The 20,591-nt window shown below is 39.6% G+C and overlaps 1 protein-coding gene and 1 non-coding gene across 4 annotated transcripts in view; both read right to left on the reverse strand.

Annotated features, from left to right (window-relative positions):
* CNTNAP2 (contactin associated protein 2) overlaps positions 1 to 20,591 on the reverse strand; it is a 2,034,513-nt gene that overhangs the window by 978,770 nt on the left and 1,035,152 nt on the right. The gene's annotated exons all lie outside the window — the stretch shown is intronic.
* LOC115851973 (U6 spliceosomal RNA) lies at positions 697 to 803 on the reverse strand. Its single transcript, XR_004038988.1, has one exon. It is a non-coding gene; the product is annotated as a U6 spliceosomal RNA (small nuclear RNA).

The raw sequence follows: 20,591 nt of genomic DNA on the forward strand, positions 1-20,591 counted from the left end.
TCCTTCCTGTTCTTGGCATCTACATTTTCTGGGGCTATTTGACTTACAGTGTCCAGTGTTTATTCTTAACAGATAAAGCAGACATATGACTGTGCTTTATAAACATACAAGATTCATAGAAGAAATATCAAACCCTCTTAAATATTAAAATCAATAAAAAATAAACATGATCTATTATAGTCACTACTTTCTATTACAGTAATCTTTCGGGCAGGCTTCATAATAACTTTTCTATTTTGAGTCATTTTGAATTCATGGTCTTTCACTAAACTCGTCTTGTAAACCATGATGATGATTATGATGGTGATGGTGGTGGTGATGATGATGGTGACGGTGCTTTTGATGCTCAAGTTGTAACTTCATCCTAAGAGATGCATCTTTTTTTAAATAGGCAAGAGTAAACTATAGTGTTTAAGGATGCACATTTGGGTGATAAAAACAAAAAACAAGAAAGTCATTATTATAAAAGTGAGTATATGAAGAAGGGGAAGGGGGTGTGATCAGAATGAAACTCGTGGAAGGAGCTTATGGAATAGGTGGCAAAGTTCTATTTTTTGACCTGGGTAAATATTTGATTTGTGTGTGTGTTATATCTGCTCTATTTGTATAATTGTAATTTTATTTAAAAATCTGTCACCGTATGGTCACTGGGGGGCCCTTTATGTTGACTCCTTTATCCTTTATACACTGCCCCTAAAAAATATGGAACGCTTCACGAATTTGCGTGTCATCCTTGCGCAGGGGCCATGCTAATCTTCTCTGTATCGTTCCAACTTTAGTATATGTGCTGACGAAGCGAGCACTGGCTTACTTTCTTTTGAGGGCATTAGGGAGAAGTTTCATGAAAACTTCATGGAAGAGTTTCTATTATTGGAAATGGATGGTAAGGCTACTTGAAATGAAGGGATTGTTAAGAATAAAGGAATGGAAGTTTAGCAGGTTATTTTGTTTGCATGATTTCTGCCCCTTCCTGAGCTCCTTGAACACATAAATGAATATATATATATATTCATGAATCCCCAGAGCTAAAATGCTCACTGTATGTTTGCTGAATGGACAAATGGACTACGTGTCCTTCAGTAAGAGCCCTTTGCATGCAGGAGATATGACGAGAGGTACTGGTTGAAGACAACTCATGAAGGACTCTGAATTTCAAGTTAAGAAGTTTGAACTTCATTCAGAAGAAGTTTATGAAGTGAAGAAGTGGCACAATTAGAGATTTCTTGAGAAGGTAAATCTAGCAGCTCTGGACTGTAAGTAAAACAGAGACTTGTTACAACATCCCCACAATAAAGATGTTTATCATGTGCATGTGCAAAATTTTAAGATAAATTTATATTAATTAGAAACATGAATTATCTCCACTCAAAACCAAAAATCAGAGGGAGACAACTCAGAAGTTCAAATAGGACTAAGCTAGAACTGTTTTATTCCCATTTCGATACTCCATTCCATGATTTATTTCTGAAAAATTAAACTCATCCAGTCTTATCCTTGCCTCAGTAATGTTATGGCCTTTCTCTTTTCTGTCCCCATCTAGCTTTTGCCGCTTTTCTGAATTGCTCTAACATTCGCCAAGCCTTATTATTGTATATCTCTGAACTCTCCTGCTATGACTATATAAATTGCAATCTGATTTTGAGACAGTCTTAAGTGTTCCTATTTATATTTCAGCTACTCATGCATAAACTTGATTACGAATTATGTGTACATAGCCATAGTTAGTGAATCCTCAAAACATACTGCAAGCACATCGTATTTCACTCACAGGAACAACAGAATACTGGCTATCATTGGTGTTTTATGAAGATATATTATTGAACCACAAAAAAAATCACGAGATGAATGGTCACAGCACTTGCACTTCATCCCTGAAGGCACTGTGGCACTGTCAGTTAAACACTGGTGAGCACAACTTAGTTCTGATTTCTAACTGCATTATTGTCACCACTGGCAACTCTACCTATTATAGGATAAGTGGGTTCTTCCCAGGAAGCCCACAGGGCTAAATTGCATTGCACATTCTGTTCTTATGTATAGCATCTGCCCTTCATTCATTTTTTTTTCTTTGTCAATTGAACTCAGCATTAGAAAGAGTATTTGCTTATAAACCAAATGCATATATAAAAGTATATCAATGCAAAAAAACCCCCAACATAGTCATTAATATTGCAAATCTGTTCTCAAAACACTAGAATAGCTTATGAACTCCCAAACACACTTATATTTTAGTGAAATGTTATGTCGTTACAGTAGAAAACAGTGCTTCAATCTAATGAGTATACAGAGAAAAACTGTATCTATATTAAGACCATTTTTCTCTAATGTGAGTTCCAATATTGGCAGCAAATTTGTGTTTTCATTTGTTTGTGTTTGGAGGCTACGGTCTCTGGAACATAGCTGTGACAGTGGTTGCTTCTCTTAAATCAATTTACTCTATGCCAGGGATAAAGAAGAGTTATTTCATTCAACTTACAAACATTTTATTGGTCTTAATTGGGCTTAGAAATGTGTACTTGGGTTACAGTTCTGTTTAAAAGATGTTGCTCCTCGGGCTTCCCTGGTGGGGCAGTGGTTGAGAGTCCGCCTGCCGATGCAGGGGACACGGGTTCGTGCCCCGGTCCGGGAAGATCCCACATGCCGCGGAGCGGCTGGGCCCATGAGCCATGGCCACTGAGCCTGCGCGTCCGGAGCCTATGCTCCGCAACGGGTGGGGCCACAACAGTGAGAGGCCCGTGTACCGCAAAAAAAAAAAAAAGTGTATATATATATATATATATATATATATATATATATAGTCACCCAATTCATACATCATACAGAACAAAATGAATAAAAACACCCTCTTGTGGTGTCTGCCCTTCTCATCTATGGGACAGGAGGAGCCAGAAAAGAATTTCTGTTAAAGAAGGCGGCGTCTAACAGACCTGTAAATACAAGCTTGCATTTACATGATTTTGAGTACCAGTATAACTGAGCTTTCTGGGCTACATAAGGAATCGTTATTTTTCTCAGACTCTGGAAAGACTGGTCCTGTTGTTATGAAAAACCCTTGAAATAAGGGTCACTTAAGAGTTTACTCTGAAAAACAGTGGTAAATATCCATGATGGAAATGCTGAGTTAAGACAAGGAGATGCCTAAACCCAAAATGTTCTATTAATTGGAAATGAGTGTCTTTGGGGGAAAAAAATGCATAGAGAGGCTTGCGTTTGTCACTGTGTCTGTCTAATACTACCCCCTTCCAAAACAGACTTCACCCCGAGTTTGCGCTGAGGGGCGGCCATAGACGGCCATGTTTATACCTCATGAGCTTGCATCGCGGCAGATAGACCAAAAGGCCGCCACTTCTGCATCTGGCAAATAGGGCCACCACGATGTAGAGCCTGAAGAAGGCACCGGTCACATTTTTTTCTACTTAAATGATCTCCCTGGAGTTAGGCATTCCTCAGCCCAGGCTGCCCCTTGACAGTACCCTGCTGAAAATAGATTCCCAAAAATGATTTTGCACGTAAAGCTTCCCCATGTCAAAGATTCCTGGAATCTAACCGGATTCAAAGAGACCGCTTACCCGAGGCATCCCAGCTGAAAGAAGCAGACGTAAAACCTATAATACATACATTTGAGCCTTTTACAGGAGTAGCCTGTGAATCACAAGTGCTGCAATCCCCAGGTCATTTGTGTGAAATGCAAACTCTCAGCCTGTACCCTAAGAGGTTCTAATTCCCGAGGTCTACGGTGAGGCCTGTGGGTCATGATGAACAGCCAGGGCTGAGATCCATTGCTGGAGCAGTGCCATCCCATAGAAACTTAAAGCAAGCCACAAGACAAGGCACATTTGCAAGTTTAGATTTTCTGGCAGCCACACTTAATAAAAGGATAAACTGGTGCTTAATTTTAACAATATATTTAATTTAACACAATATATCCAAAACACTCTTTTAACATGCAATGAATATGAAAAAGTTACTAGTGAGATATACTGCACTTTTTTTTTTTGCATAGGAAGTCTTTGAGTTTTTCAAGCACTCCATAGACACATGTGGCCAGCACTAACCTACTGGATAGCGCAGACAGAGAAGGAAGTTGGGATTTTCTGCTTTCATTAAAGCTATTGTGAGTCCTAAACCAGCCCCAGGCTTGAGTTACCAGAGGCTACATTGGTCTTTGTTATTCTTCCCTCTTAACCCCAAGGCCTGAAACTCCATATCCCTCATCCCTACCACTTTTACCTACTAAATTCCTATCTGTCGTTAAATTTCAGCTCAAATAGAACTTCCTCTTGCTTGGTTGCCCTAGCCTCTCTCATCCCCCAACCCTGACACCACGAAAAGCAAAATAAACATAGCAAACAAGAATGTTATTATCTATTACAGTTGTCAACCGAAAAAACTGCACAATGTGAGAGCTGTGAGTTAAGTGTATCGGGGGCAAAATGAGGACTGTAGCCTGGGATGCAGCATCTCAGAAAGCTCTGAGAAACCACTCTGGAGAGATGACGAAACTGTAACAGAGCGCAGTTGTGTCTTGCTCAAGCTCAAATAACTGGTGGTGGAACTGGAGGTATTTGAACCTCTTAGCGCTGTATTAACAGCAGAGACTCTGAAGTCAAATAGCACTGACAGTTACTCATGTGTGTGACCTTGGGCAAAAAGCTTAATCTCATGGTGACTGTTAGTAAAATGAATATTTTCTCCCTCCTAGGAAATAAAATATTACACCTGTTTTCTAAAATTAAATAAATCAAGATGCTCAAAACATTAAAAAAAATGTAAACAAAACCCTGGGTACCTAGTTTCCTGTTTCCTTGTTATATACTCTCAGAACACTGTGTATCTTTCATAACACTGTCACGGTTGGCTATACATTTATTCCTGTGGTTGATAATTATCGACTGGCTCCTTCTCCCTGAGGGATGCTACTGTATCTGTATCTTGCAGAGGATGTATATTCAAAATAATTATGTCGACTAGGCAAATGAATTCCTAGTTCTTGAAATGAGCCTTGGAAGATTCATATATATACATACACACACACACACACACACACACACACACACACAGGATATTTCTTTTCCAAACCTTAAGGGCCAGAGGGAAATTTAATGTGAGGCTAACTGAGCTCACTTACGGGACCACCATGAGACTGGACATTGCTAAGAGTTTTCTTCTACGGAGGGAAGCCAGGTAACATTCATTTCTGGTAAATTGCCTCACGAGATCTCAGAAAATAAGGGACCTGAGCCTTGAAGGGTCTAGTAATTTGTTGTGAGTTTTTTCTCATTCTAAGTAAAGATTCTACCTTATACTTAATTTTGTTTTTGTAATCCGGTATTCCTTTTTTGTAAAGAGTTCCCCAAACTCCAAATTGTATGACGCTTCATGTTCCACAAAGCCTGGATCTACCCCTGCAGAGAACATGAAAGTTTTAATCCTTTGATCATTTTGTATATGAGGAAAAAATTCAATCCTTTTCCAAAAATTTGGATTCTAATGCTTTGTATTGTAATGACTTTTCTTATCAAAGTGAAGGGTCAGCACCAAGGAGGCTACATACAGGTTAATGGTGCCAGATTTCAGGGGAGAGTGAAGGGGTGTGTGCATGGGGAGGGTGCATCCCACTGCTTCTTTTTTTTTTTTTTTTTTTTTGCGGTACGAGAGCCTCTCACTGTTGTGGCCTCTCCCGCTGTGGTCGGAGCACAGGCTCCAGACGCGCAGCCCCAGGGGCCACGGCCCACGGGGTCAGCCGCTCCGTGGCACGCGGGATCCTCCCAGACCGGGGCACGAACCCGTATCCCCTGCATCGGCAGGCGGACTCTCAACCACTGCGCCACCAGGGAAGCCCCCCACTGCTTCTTACACAGCCCTAAATACCATTCTGTGAAGACCAGAAAGACCACAGGGCTGACACCAGATTTTCCTTGGGCAAATTGTACTCTCCTTCATTAGGTTAACTTCCCTAGTTAGAACTGAAGATTGGGGGGCTAGGGAAATGAAGATTTGTATAATCGGAAACATATTCAGCAAATACAAAATTTAGGGGAGTACTATTAAAAATTAAGTGCAGCTTGCATGGTGTTCACTCATTCACACAATAACTGAATTCCTACGAAATACAAACAGTTCGGTAAGTGCTGGGGGTATAATAGGAGGCGAATGGATCCCGTCCCTGCCCTCAGCAAGTCTAGAGTCAGAGAAAGTATCACTATTACAGGAGTTCACAACAACAACAAAATGATAACCCTGGTTGGTGTGGTTAGGTAAGGCTTTATATAGAGGGTAAATCTTGAAATATATTTGCTAGGAGAGGAAAAATGTGTACAGTAAACATGAAAGGAAACAAGATCCTAGGGGAGGACATCACCATCAGAATTAAATTAACAAAATAATCTTACCATTTTCTCTATCATTCATTGTGTGTCATCCAATGATACCAAATAATAGGACATCATTAATGTTTCTATTACCTTTATTGTTATCTTTTAAATAAATGTCCATGCTTTTCTTAAACTTTATTTGTTGCAATTTTTGAAGTATTACAGGAATATGTAATGTTCCTAGACTTAATAAATATAATTTTTATAGCAGGAGTAGGCTTAGCAATGTGAAAAGCATGCTGCCTGGACTACCATAACACACACATTTATTCTAAATAAGCTTCATGTCTCCTCCTCTTGGCCTGGTTACCAGGAACCTGGGATTGAGATGAGCAGGAAAGTCAGGAGGCCATAGAAAATCTGCTGTTGAAAGCGAAGCTTAAGTAGAGATGAGTTTGATGTGTAGCCTTGCATGCCCCTGTTAATCCTCACTCTTGTCACTTTAATTTCGAATCATCTCTTCTTTTTACCATTTAACCATCATGCTATCCTAGACTGCTAAATAGCTTTTGCTGGAGAAAATGAAATACTATTCTCTAATCTTTAGAGATGTAACACAGGAATACACAACAAACAGATAAGTTAGAAACTTAAAGAACTAAAGTTAGAAACTGAATTTTGCTTATGATAAATGACTCAATAAAAGAGAGTATAAAAAACAACTGTTATAACTACTCCCAGACCCCCAGTTCTGCCATAAAAATAATAATTAAATCCAGCAATAGGCTCAAAATCCCATTTTATTCACTGTAATAATAGATAGGGTTTTTAAATCATTTTTATGAAAGCACAAATTTCTCAGTGAATAGAACGCTGCAGAATTGCTCTTAGGCTGCAGAAGTATCCTAGCAGGACTGTGTTCTTTGTAGTACTGGTCTCAGAGTACTCAGATACTTGGAGCTCGTGCAGCATGGAGATGGTTACCTATCAAAGACCCCAGTGCTGTTTCACCTGCCCGGGTCCCTGAGGATGATACATCATGCAGGAAAATGACTAAATCAGGCCTCTACAACTTTTTTGCACAATTGAAAATTTTAAAAAGGTGGCCTACTGGCCTCATAACTTGGTCAATTGAAGACACATTTGCGAACACTAGAAAGTAGTGACCCTTATTCTGGGTGTTCACAGCCCTGCTTGGCAGGGGCTTAATTTCAACTCTCGCTTACCCCTTACCAGAGAGTTCTTGTAAAGTGAACTACCTGTGCAACTGTAAGGGTGAACTCAGTCTCAATTGCCTAAGAGATGGTGCCCTTTCTATAAGCCAAAGACATGTCTCCTCAGAAGTTTATTGCACTTTGCAGAATTCTCGATAAATGATCACCTTCTATCTAGAATTTGAAACCTCTGTCTAGAAAATGCAGAGTTTCTTTATTTTTCTGGATCTCAAGATGTCTCAGAACCGCTTAGGAGCAATGGCATAATCAAGCAGGGGGACATTGTTGAATCTGTAGCTCTGTTGAGGTTCTGATGCTCTAACACGTCCTGCTTCAGGCTGCCATGCGATTGTGATTGGCATTTTTGCGATTCCTGCCGTAAGGTTTCTTACAGCGGTAAGGGTTCTGTGCAACTGCTCCAGGCTGGCCACTTTGGAAGTTCCCCAGGTATAAGTCTGGTGGTCTGACCTGTGCTGGTGGGAACCAGTGAGTGATGGCTGTTCTTGCCGTGCCTCATCCACACCTGTTTGGCACTCCTTATCCACAATCCCTCAACTTCTTAAAATGTTTTCCCTCCCCACCTTAATTTTTTTCCCCCTCCCTACCTCATCCTACCATTCTACCCAACTTTGTCAGGGAGGAGAATGGACAAAAAAAAAACCCCAAAATCCTCATTTACGCAAAGTATTTGTATTTCAAAAGTTGCTTAAAAATACTTCCTACAATAAATATCTAGTTGTAAACTTCCATGCTTCTTTGGGCAAACAGTTTTGGATGAGAGTGTGCTTTTCCTAAGAGCCTCATTTAACAATATGAAAGCACGAGAAGATTCAGGCTCTGCCCGAGGTCTCTCTTATTTTGTGTCATCATCTTACATGTCTCTACTTCCTCTGCTTCTATTTTCCTTAACTTTAGCCTTTTAAAAAATAGAGTAGGTTCACCCCACCTCTGTCTGTCCCTGTCATATAAATGTCAACCAAATAAAGCAAATTCATTGCTTATATCTATAAAGCTTCCCAGGTTGGAATCCAGAGGCCTCACTGACCTCTGGGATCAAGGAAACCATTTCTCTTTGAGTCATGGGTGCCTCAGGTTTGCTAGATGCTATGTCTCCAAAGACTCAAACAAATACACACACTCTCTCTCCCTTGTATGTCTTAGTTGCAAATTGTTTTTTCATTTTATTCAAAGTGATTCCACAAAGAATGAAATAGATTTTAGATTGTTTTTTAGGGGGATAGAGAAATGAGAGAGAAGGTCATTTAAATAGCAAAGTATCCGTATGTATGACTCAAGCTAAATTGAAGGAACTGTGTGTATGGTTTCTATACTGTAACAGCATGAGGACCCTTAGCCTAATTCACTTCTTTTGGGTACAGCACCCTCAGAGTGAAGGAAATAAAAAGATATTGGAAAAAACATATCATAATGTCACTCTAACACTATTTAATACTATGTATAAGTCAAAATATTTCAGGCAAATCTTTGACCTGGTCCAAAGAAAGGTAGTAGATAAATTATAGTGGAATCCTGACATGTTCCTGTAGTTGTTTGTTTTTTCTTTAAGGAGGAACAATGCTTACTTATACCAGTGGTTAAAAATAGATAATTTTTGATTTAAACTATTACTTGTTAGCAGACTTCACAGGCTCCCAGATAATCGCTATAGTCAGAAGTTACTTTTTATATTTATATATATATATATTTTATATTTATAATTTAACTAACTCATTGCAATATTCGGGTCCATTTCCTAAGCGTTTGTTCCTCTGAGGACACCGTCGGTAGAAAGTTACTGCCTATATTAGTTTGCTGGGGCTGCCATAACAAAATACACAAGCTTAAACAATAAAAATTAATTTTCTCAAAGTTGTGGAGGCTAGAAGTCCAAGACCAACTTTGTTTTTTTCTCAGGCCTCTCTCCTTGTCTTGCAGATGGCTGCCCCCAGGGCTGTGTCCTCACACCATCTTCCCTGTGTTTGTCTAGGTCCTAATCTCTTCTTATAAGGACACCAGTCATATTGGATTAGGGCCACCCTGAAATCCCTATTTTAATTTAATTCAATTACCTCTTTAAAGACTCTATAACTCCAAACACTGTCACATTCTGCGGTACTAGGGGTTAGGATTTCAATATACAAATTTGGGGGGGACACAATTCAGCCAAAACACTGTCTTATACTTAGTTCCTTTCTAATGCTTAAGGTTCTATTTTCAGTCATTCCCCAATCTTCTCTCCAAATGAAATCAGTGCAGTTTTTTAAACATTTCAAACTGAGTCATAAGATTCTTAACATACTCCACATTCACTATCACTACCCTCCTCTGAATTTAGCTTACGTCTTACACATTCTTTTTGGATCGTGGTCCTTAAGAACAGTCTGCATTTTATAATAAAATACTATTATCTTTTCTTTGCAACATTTGCTTGGCTCCTAACACAGTGCCTTTCTCGTATCAAGCACTCAAAAATCTTTCAATAGGATGAGTAGAAGAAATTTTATTATTATACATGGCTGCAATAATAAGTGTTATAATCCTGACTCATGTCCAGCTTATGGTTAATTATGACTCTCAAATCATCTCCTGCTTTGCCAGCAAGTAACTAATCATTTTTATTTGAACAGATGCTTACCCATCTAGTGGTTCATCAAAACCTTTCAAAATCATTGTCCATCGTTACAAAATTCTAGGTAACTGAGGTTTTCACACTTGAAGATTTAAAGCAATTGGTTCTCATCATACCCTACATTTTTTTTTTTTTTTTTTTTTTTGTGGTACGCGGGCCTCTTACTGTTGTGGCCTCTCCCGTCGCAGAGCACAGGCTCCGGACGCGCAGGCTCAGCGGCCATGGCTCACGGGTCCAGCTGCTCCGCGGCACGTGGGATCCTCCCAGACCAGGGCACGAACCCGTGTCCCCTGCATCGGCAGGCGGACGCTCAACCACTGCACCACCAGGGAAGCCCCATACATTTTTAATATTAGCCTCAGCTAACCATTTTTGCATCACTGAATATTTATGAATTACTTTTCCATTTTTTTCCCTAATATAATTTTAAAACACCACTTGAACATCATTAGTGCTGAAAGGTCACTTCTCCGACTTACAGATCAAAAAATGCAATAGGAGAAACTGTTCTGGGTGACAGTAAGACTTTTGTTTCTATCCCCTTACCACTTGACAAGAGCCAATATGGAGAAATTTCTTCTCTAGAGCTTCAAAATATTGGGACCAGCCCTAGCTGCACAACATAAGTGTGGAGACTTTTAGAAATGCAAAAACCCAGGAATTGTCTTAGACCTTTTGAATCAGAATGCCTCGGGGGAGAGAGAGTATGTTTGAAGCTGAAATGGCAGTTTCCATGCACAGTCAGAGCTGAGAATTTTGCTCAACAAAGAAATAAGAAACTGGTCCTTACATGTAAATGGCACATTGGAATCACCTGGGGAGCCTGAACGCAAGCTGCTGCCTGGGTTTCACCCCACCGCCTGGGCAACGGGATATTTAAAACTTTCCAAGTGCTTCTAATGTGAAACCAAAAGGACACACTAATGAGAAATTAGAAGGGCATTACTAGTTATGTATTTTTAAAATATACTTGAAAGTTAAAATTATAACACTAGGACTGATTCTGAATAGCATGTTTATTACAAACGGTTCAGTATGACTTGCCGGAGACTGTAAAACATGGGCACAGCAGTGGTTCTTGGCTGTTAAAGTGTAGCTGCTTTAGATCAGAATCCCCTGGAAGGCTTATTATAACACAGATTGCTGGACCCAACCCCAGTTTCTTTTTTTAAAAATTTTTATTGAAATATAGTTGATTCACAATGTTGTGTTAGTTTCAGGTGTACATCAAAGTGATTCAGATATATATATATATATTTTTTCTTTTTTAGAATATTTTCCATTATAAGTTATTACAAGATACTGAGTATAGTTCCCTGTGCTATACAGTAGGTCCTTGCTGTTTACCTATTTTATATATAGTAGTGGGTGTCTGTTAATCCCAAACTCCTAATTTATCCCTCCCCCCGCCTTCCCCTTTGGTAACCATAAATTTGTTTTCTATGTCTGTGAGTCTACTGTTTTGTAAATAAGTTCATTTGTATTTTTGTTTTTTTTAGATTCCACATATAAGCCATATATATTTGTCACCATTTGCAGCAACATGGATGGACCCAGAGATTATCATACTGAGCGAAGTAAGCCAGCTCCAGTTTCTGATTCACTCATTCTGGGGTGGTGCCCAAGAATTACATTTTTTACAAGTTCCAGGGTAGTATGGACCACACTCTGAGTTTCTACTTCCATAGGGAGGTGGATGTCCTTTCAGGCAGATGAGACTATGGATTCCACGTCCCACATCTTGCAATGAAGAGACCATCGACCCAAAGCATATGCACCTGTTTTCAAAGAACATTCTGCAAGATGCACACTACAAGATGTTCTCACGGAATGCCACGTTCCCTCCAAAATCTGAGAAAAAATAGGATTTGGCAGAATCATATGTTATCCTGCACTATTTTCACATACTCTAAAATACAATAATAATAAAATACAATAATAATAACGGTAAACTGAAGTGTGGATACTACACCTTTAATCTCAGTTTGTCATTTTATGCTCACTAGCGTATTTTCAGAACTTTTCTCCCCAGTTTTTTTTTTGCGGTACGCGGGCCTCTCACTGTTGTGGCCTCTCCCGTTGCGGAGCACAGGCTCCAGACGCGCAGGCTCAGTGGCCATGGCTCACGGGCCCAACCGCTCCGCGGCATGTGGGATCCTCCCGGACTGGGGCACGAACCCGTGTCCCCTGCATCGGCAGGCGGACTCTCAACCACTGCGCCACCAGGGAAGCCCTCCCCAGTTTTAATAAATGGTTGGAATTCAATTCAAACTGTTGAAGATAATATATAAGCTAAAAGAATTCTTTTTCAAAAAATATTCACCATATATTAAAAGTGTTTTTGATTCTGTGACACTAAAATTTTTTGCCATATATTAAAAGTGTTTTTGATGCAGTGGTATAGACTTCTATATGGCATCATACCTTGGGCTTTTCCATGAAATGTAACTTGGAGACAGAAATAGAAAAATATTTAAGTTGTTTTTACTCAGTAAATTCCTACATTAACTGTCCTAGGGGATATCTCTTAAATCCCCTAACACAAATAATTGGGCATATTTTCTTAGATCTACCTTAAAGAAATTTCATGTTAAATTGCAAACTAAAAAACTATGATCTCTCCACCTTTCTTTAGATGTGGCTCATCACCTCCCTCTTCTCCAAAGTTGACATTCCTCCTGTTCTGGATCTTTTCCATGGTTTCCTTGGAAAGACATGTTCTGTTCAGCAATCCATGTTACTTTCCAAAGCCTCTTTACTTGCTGATTGATTCCAACATGTTTGACTCGATAATAAATCTAATCTCTTCCTTTTAGGGGGGAGGAAGGCAGAGAGGATGGGAGAACAACTGAAGATAGGTATAACTATAGGTATAAATACTAAATGTTCTCAAAATTGAGTTCATGTTTAAGGACCCTGTATAACCTAGCATTGTATGTCATCTGGCTTCTTTCAAAAGCCTAATTGTGAGAAGTCATATTTAGGTTAGATAATATAAAAATACAGCATTCCCCACATCTCTCAGTATTCTATATTTGACATTTGCATTGACTTATCCTAAACCACAGAATGCCTACACCTTAGACAAAGAAGCTTCAGTTACTGGGATTCACTTTTAAGACTATGTTCTTAGCTTTCATTGAAGCCTTTTAAAACAACAACAAAAAGTCTTATAAGCACTGCTTTCTATTTGCTATGATGTCCTCCATATAAGAAAACTCTCTTTGAATTTTACCCTGTATAAACTGTTTATCTTCTCTGAAAAGCTTGTATTTAAAAAATTATATATGTATATAAAATATTAAAATTATATAGATATATATATATTTTTTTACCCAGTTAGGAAACTCAAACCTTACTTTATTTCTGTCTTTTCCTTGGTATTATCTTCATGTAAGATACTAATTTCCCTATTTCTACATCACTGAACTATTTTAAGGAAAAGAAAGTAGTTGCATTGGTGATAAAATTCCAAAAGAATCCGGATACCAGAATTTAAAGAAAAATAAAAAGGAGTAAAGAAATGTACCAAGCAAAGTGCCTTACGATTTTCCACATTTTAATTTTATGTAAGCTTCAAGCCTACTCTGACACTAGATACAGCAGTCTCTGAACTGATGCCCAGGGAAATTCAGTGATGTACCCTCAGCTAGGTCTCTAGTGCCAACTAAAAATTGTCAATCACCATCTGGTTCTACAAGAAGTCACTAACCACCTTAGTTGCTGACCTTCAACACACCCTGAAAGAAGTTCAGGGTGGGGGTCAGGAATGGGGCACTCTGCGCTCTGGGAAAACCTGGCAGAACAGGCCTTCAGATATTTTCAGGAGCAGATTTTATGAGCCTTATTTCTTGCGTCTTCTCATATTTAAACAAGCACTAAAATCATTAACGGAGACGTCTGCTCCTTGTGACTAGCAGAAACCTTCTACCAAACGGTGTGCTTCACTGCACATATTCCCTGTTCACTAAAATCATATATATACTGACCTCCCCACACTCCTTCTGAGCAGTTCCTCAGAGCCATCTGAGAAGCTATCTCCCAGGCTATAGCCCTTATTAGGCCCCAAATGACACAACTCACAACTCTCACATTGTGCATTTTTTTTTGTCAACACTAGTAAACTTCAGAGAACACGTTCAAACACAGTTTTCTGACTATAGCGCTCATGCTAATTTTACTAAATCATCCTGGAAGGAAACAAATGGAAACCACACTCATTTAATATAATTCTGTGGCTTGTACCTCTATATTATCACACGAAAAGATCCCTTATTTCCATTTCCTTTACACGTCTGGGCAGGCCACGCCTCTTCTTCCCACCTCTGTGGATTGTGAAAAGTTTGGTACAGAAATGTTTGACCCATCAAGGAAAAAAGAAGTGATTGTAGAAAAGGGAATGTGGAAGCACGTATGGAGGCTTAGGGGACCAAAAGCATTTGCTTTTCCTCTGGAATTACTGGAGACAGCAAGGGTTAGTGAAAACAGCACTAGACTTGGAATTTGAGTCCCCACTGTCACCAAGTACCTACACAAGCTTAGGCAGCCACTTCTCCAGCCCTCAGTTACCTCATCCATATTGTTTATTTAACAAAACTTCATCATCATTGCATTGTACCAATATAACACTAAGGTGTTCAACTTGGGATTCTCCATTTGCACTCATTATTATTTTTTTTTTTTTTTGCGGTACGCGGGCCTCTCACTGTTGTGGCCTCTCCCGTTGCGGAGCACAGGCTCCGGACGTGCAGGCTCAGCGGCTATGGCTCACGGGCCCAGCCGCTCCGCGGCATGTGGGATCCTCCCGGACCGGGGCACGAACCCGTGTCCCCTGCATCGGCAGGCGGACTCTCAACCACTGTGCCACCAGGGAAGCCCCTGCACTCATTATTTTAATCAAACAACTCCTTATTGCGTAGTTACCACGTCCTTAAGACTTTGTTACCTGCTGAAAGAAACACTGAGGTAGGATGCCATCTGTTCTGCTGTCTCTCCCAATCCCCCACTGGACCTGCACATTTGAGCAAGTCACTCAACATGTTACATCCCTCCAAGCCCCACAGGATTCTTCATGCAGATTGGGTTTCAGGATGAGCCATTTCACCTCTGTCTTTGTCATCACCCTAAATACGTAGGGTCCTTAGCCTTTTTCATGCTCATCCCTGACCTGGAGACTCCCTCCTGCCCCAGTTTGCCTATCACCCTTCTCACTTTCTAATAAATTGCACTGGAGAGGAGAATATCATTTTGGTGTGAATGCCTGATGGCCATTCCTCAGCTTTGGGCCCTAAAGAGAGTGGTGACTATTCTAACTAGATGGGTTTGACGCCTATGGAATTTTTATTGGAGGTAACATCCACAGTGAGAAGGAGACTAGGGCAGGGGGCTCCTGCACCTGCCATTGTGAATCTCATCTCCTTGCCGCCTGAGTTGTTACCTGGGCAACCAAAGGGCCTGCCTCCTGCATATCAGGTGAGACTGCTGAGTGGAATTCTGCAAGGGCTCACTGAAAGGGCCACCTGATGTTGCCCTGTCTGGCATGTTTGCTTCCTGTTCAATAGGCTTCTGAGTAAGCTGGTGTCTTAATGTTTAATTGGACCCTGAAAGACTGCCTAGCGAGCACTGCACGACTGTACTTCTATAATTAGTCCCTTGTTTCCTGTTAATCTAAGCAACTCCATTGCTCCACCAAAACTATCTTCTCAAAAGCCACCAGTGATTTCTTTTTCTTTGTCCAAATCAAAGCCTTTTTCAGTCTCTTGATGCCCAAGTGTTTTTGACACTTGTCAGCGCCTCATCTTGCCTGAAATTCTCTCTTCCTGGGGCCTCATGCTTTTTTTTTTTTTTTCCGTCTCACAGCACTTCTAATCATTCTTCTCTTTCCAGGCCTGATTTCTTTTTTTCTCTTTGATTTCCTAAGAATGCTGAATTCTCTAGGAACCAGTCCTCTGGCATTTTTTCACTAGAGTTTCCACTCAAAGTCAGTCAATCTTAGGACCGAACTTCTTACACCCAGCTCTTCATCTACAGTGTGAGCATCTCCCTCCTCCCTGACTCCAATGCCATATATGTAAATAACAAATTATAATTGTTAAATACTAAGTATGTGGTCTTATTTTTCAAAACCCCATGTCACACATCCTTTTCCCTATTAAAACCTGTACAGAGTTTTGTACCCATCATTTATATGTAAACGGGTGAAAAGTGATTTTATTATAATATGTATCATAATGTTAATTATTCTCTACGTTTGATGTCATAAAGCTTTATTTAAAGAGTTATAAAATTCTAGAATAAGTAAAAAAATTAAACATACTTACTTTCATGTAAAAAATATATAGTACTCAAAGCCTAAAATACATAGCTTTCAACACTGTGAAGCAAATATAGGTGCTAAAAAAAGAAAGCCAATCAAAAAGGTGAAGTTCAGATTGTTGCTATAAACATTCACTATGCCAAAATAAATAAACGCATAAATAAATAGAATTCACTTTCCTTGGCAGGCGATCATTGTTAGGCGAACTTCCTCTTTGTTGCAGGCTTTTTCCACCGTAATTTTGTGACTAAATTGTTCACATGTGCTGCTAATATATGATTGTCATGATAATTTAAAAATAAAGGCAATTCTACGTTTCTTCCCCTTTCTGAGCAAGATAATTATATTTCTTTGAAATATAAATTGCCACCATTTTTAGAGTTAAAAATTCTTCAAAGAACAATTAAGTCTTTGCTGAAACATGAAATAGAAGATAGTTCTAGAGACTATAACAGCGTTTCAATTCAGTGCTTCCAATGAGAACAAAAAAATTGGCCTAACTGTTGCCCAAAGTCAATGCTTCTGATTCTAAGATGTCAGGCTGTATATTTTGAATGAGCTTAGATATATTCAGCAATATAAGCGAGCCTGGTAAACTATAAAGTTATTGAAGTGAATAAATGTTTACTTTCTCTACATAATTGAAACTAGGAAAAATCATATGGTTGTAATATTAAACATCATGTACTTTTAAGTAAAAGTTTAAAGCATTTCTCCATTATCTTATTTCTTTTCCAGGAAGAAGGAATCAAAAAAAAGCAAAAAAGTTAAAGTTCTTAAAATAAGGGAGTAAAAATTTCCTGTAGTTCTAAACTATTATCTGGTTCAAAAGCAGTATTTTTAGAGTAGAGTTTCATTTTTACACTGGTGCTTAGCTATACATTTTTCCTTTCCATTCCTATAATATTTCGGGGATGTTAGAGCCATGTTTTTGTTGTTCTGATGTAGCTGTGAATACGGTATTGTAAGTTGCATTACAGGAAAGTTTATGGAACCTTTCATTAGAGGCAAAGACTGGCAGTAGTAGCCTTCTGGTGATTGGAGGGTCTTCCCAAAGTTATGAAGTTTCTACTGAGTCACAGTGGGGCAAGTTCTGCCCTACAACCTGAATGAAATCTCTCATTCTTACAAGTAAGCCATGGAAGAGGGAAAACACACACATACACATACACACACACACACACACACACACACACACACACACACACACCTGGACACAACACTGGCATAATACGAAAGCAATACAATACCCCAAATGTCAAAGATTCAGAGCTACATCAGGTTAAAAGAGCAGACACCGACTGCTAGGTTGGAACCAGAGAAATGGGTGAATGAACCCTGTTTTCCCTGCTTACTGTGTGGATGGAGCGAGTACTTAAAATACGGGACCCTCATCGGTAAAATAGGAGTAACCTTATGTCATAGAAGATTAAGACCTGCCAATAAGATACTGCATCAGCACAGTGCTTGACTCATAACATACACTGAGAAAATGACACTCTCAAGTACATACTATCCAGAGACCACTGGTCAAGCCTGAAGCCTGATTGTCCCCAATTGTGGACACAATATGAACAGAATCATGTGTGTCCAGGTGCCCAGAAATAAGGCTCTTTCCACTTGAGCTCTGCATCCAAGAGCAGGGGGCCCACTCTGGGGCCTCTCACACCTGAAGAAGCAGTTTTGTTGATAGCAGTCATATACTTACTAGTTATCACTATTACACCTGATTATTATTGTTTTTTAGCCTTCAGAGTCTTCAGAGATCTCTGGTTTCTTATCCCCAGCAAGGATCCTTTCATTCTTGAGCTCAGAAGGTGGTTTTATAAAGCCTCAAGAAAATGGCAGGGTCTCTAAAAACATCAAGGCAGTAATATCTTCTATCCCGGTATGGTACATATTTTTCTTAAGAATAATGTAGAGAACCTGCTAGGTGACCAGCAGCATTTACAGTTGACCCTTAAACAACATGGGCTTTTGAAAATCCATGTATAACTAACTTACAGTTGGCCCTCCATACAGGCAGTTCTTCTGTACCCGTGGATTCAACCAACCACAGATTGTGTAGCACTGTAGTGTTTAATGTTGAAAAAAATTTGCATATAAGTGGCCCCATGCAGTTCAACCCCGTGTTGTTCAAGGGTTAACTGCACATGGGTAGGGAACCCTCATTTGTCAAAAGAGGTGTTTCTAGGTCACTTTCTTTACTATCTTCTGGAATAACAAGAAGGTTCAATCCAGGGACAGATGACAAATATAAATGCACAAGCATCAGAGCGGGCAGTGGGCAATACAATTCAATAGAAGGAAATGACCTAGGCTCTAATTACCTGGACTAGATATTTCATTCCCTCCTACTGGGGCTCTTTAAAGTTCAACTTCTTTAAGACTGTCACCATCGGATCCCTGACAAGTCCCAACCTGACTGGTGGAGAATCAAGCAGAGGGACAGGATATTGATTAGTGAGCAGTTTATTGAATACAGTCTTTGGATGCAGCTTCCTGAGTTCAAATCCAGGCTCTGCCACTTACCAGATACTGTGCCTGGGCTGGTTATTTAACCTCTCATTGTCTCACTTCTATCATCTATAAAATGGGGATAATAATTGCACCTGCTTTATAGGGTAATCATGTAGATTGAGTTAACTTTTGTAAGTGCATGGGACACGCATAACACATAGCAGGAACTGTGTGTTTGAGAAATCACATAGAATAAATAAATCTACCACAGGCTTCGCATTATGGTTGGATCAGAATCCAGGGATAGAAAACTATATCTCGTATTACCATTTTCCTTTAGTGCATAATTTTGATTAGTGAGTCATAGAACTTGAGAGACTCTCTAAAGAGATTTTTTTTTCTAGCCTCATTCTTTCACTGGGGTAAGAAATTGTTTCCCCCACTTTATAGGTGGAGCAAGGGAGATTCAGGAAGTTTAAATTACTTACTAAAAGTGAAACAACGAAAAAGAAACTCTGTGAGACACGATGAGACTAGAAACTGAGGAAAAAGTTGTTCTAAACCTCTTGTGAGACAGGACTTTTTTGCCAGATGCAATTCACAGCCCCTCCTGAAAGCAATTAGAATCCTGATAAAACTCTCCAGCAATTTTCTAAGAGACTTTGATGATCTTTCAAGATCCTTTCTGGGAATGTAGGGTCACCCATTCTGCTATCAGTTTGGGAACTTGCTTACATTTTAATCCATTTTGAGACTAGCCTAATAGTCTCAAACCAGACATTTCTTTATTGTTATTGCCTTTCTTTTTTCCTACAAAATGTTTTTACTAGCAGGGGGCAACCTGGAGCGCAGCTTATCAGCAACCTCTCATTTACCAGCATGTTTGAAACAAAACTGTGATGTGGGCACAAAAGTATTTTATCTGAGAAGTTGTCTTTAAATATATACATATTTCCCAATTGAATACAGCATTCCTTCCTACATTCTTAATGATTCTTATCCCCCACTGCTTTTCATTAATCCTAAAAACTCATAGATCCATTGAATTAGAGTTGGAAGAGATATTAGGGATCAACCAGGCCACATTTCTTAATTGAAAACATAAACATCTTCTCAGATGCAGCTCTGGAGACTTAAAGAGAACGTTATACTAAATGTAAGTGTCCTGAATAAGCCATTACTTATCCTTTCTGTGGGCAAACATGGTTTCTCTATTTGCAGAGGGTTTGTTTGTTTATTGCCTTCCTCCTTACCATCCAGGCTCTAGACAAAAGTGAAAGTAATAAGTCCCTTTTTCCACTTTTTCTCTCTCTCCCCTGCCAACAGTTGGAAAGGGTAAGACCAGAGAAAACATGAGACAACAGTGGTTCTCAAACCTGAGTTTGCCCCAGAATCACCTGGGGCAAACAGATTGCTGGGCTCCACTCTGGAGTTTCTGATTCTGTAAATCTAGAGTGAAGTCCAAGAATTTGCATTTCTAACAAGTTTCCAGGTGACGCAGCTGGTGCCAAAGACTAACACAGGAGCTACCTCAATGGAAAAATCTCTTTTTGATCATCACCTTCAAGACAGACACACCTTTTCTCTCCTTCCCCCAAACGCCAAACCTCTCCCTCCCCCTGGAGGAGGGGATGGACTGAGACGTATAATCCAAATGC

The sequence above is a fragment of the Globicephala melas genome, chromosome 9 (assembly GCF_963455315.2).
Source record: "Globicephala melas chromosome 9, mGloMel1.2, whole genome shotgun sequence".
Classification (NCBI taxonomy): Eukaryota; Metazoa; Chordata; class Mammalia; order Artiodactyla; family Delphinidae; genus Globicephala; species Globicephala melas.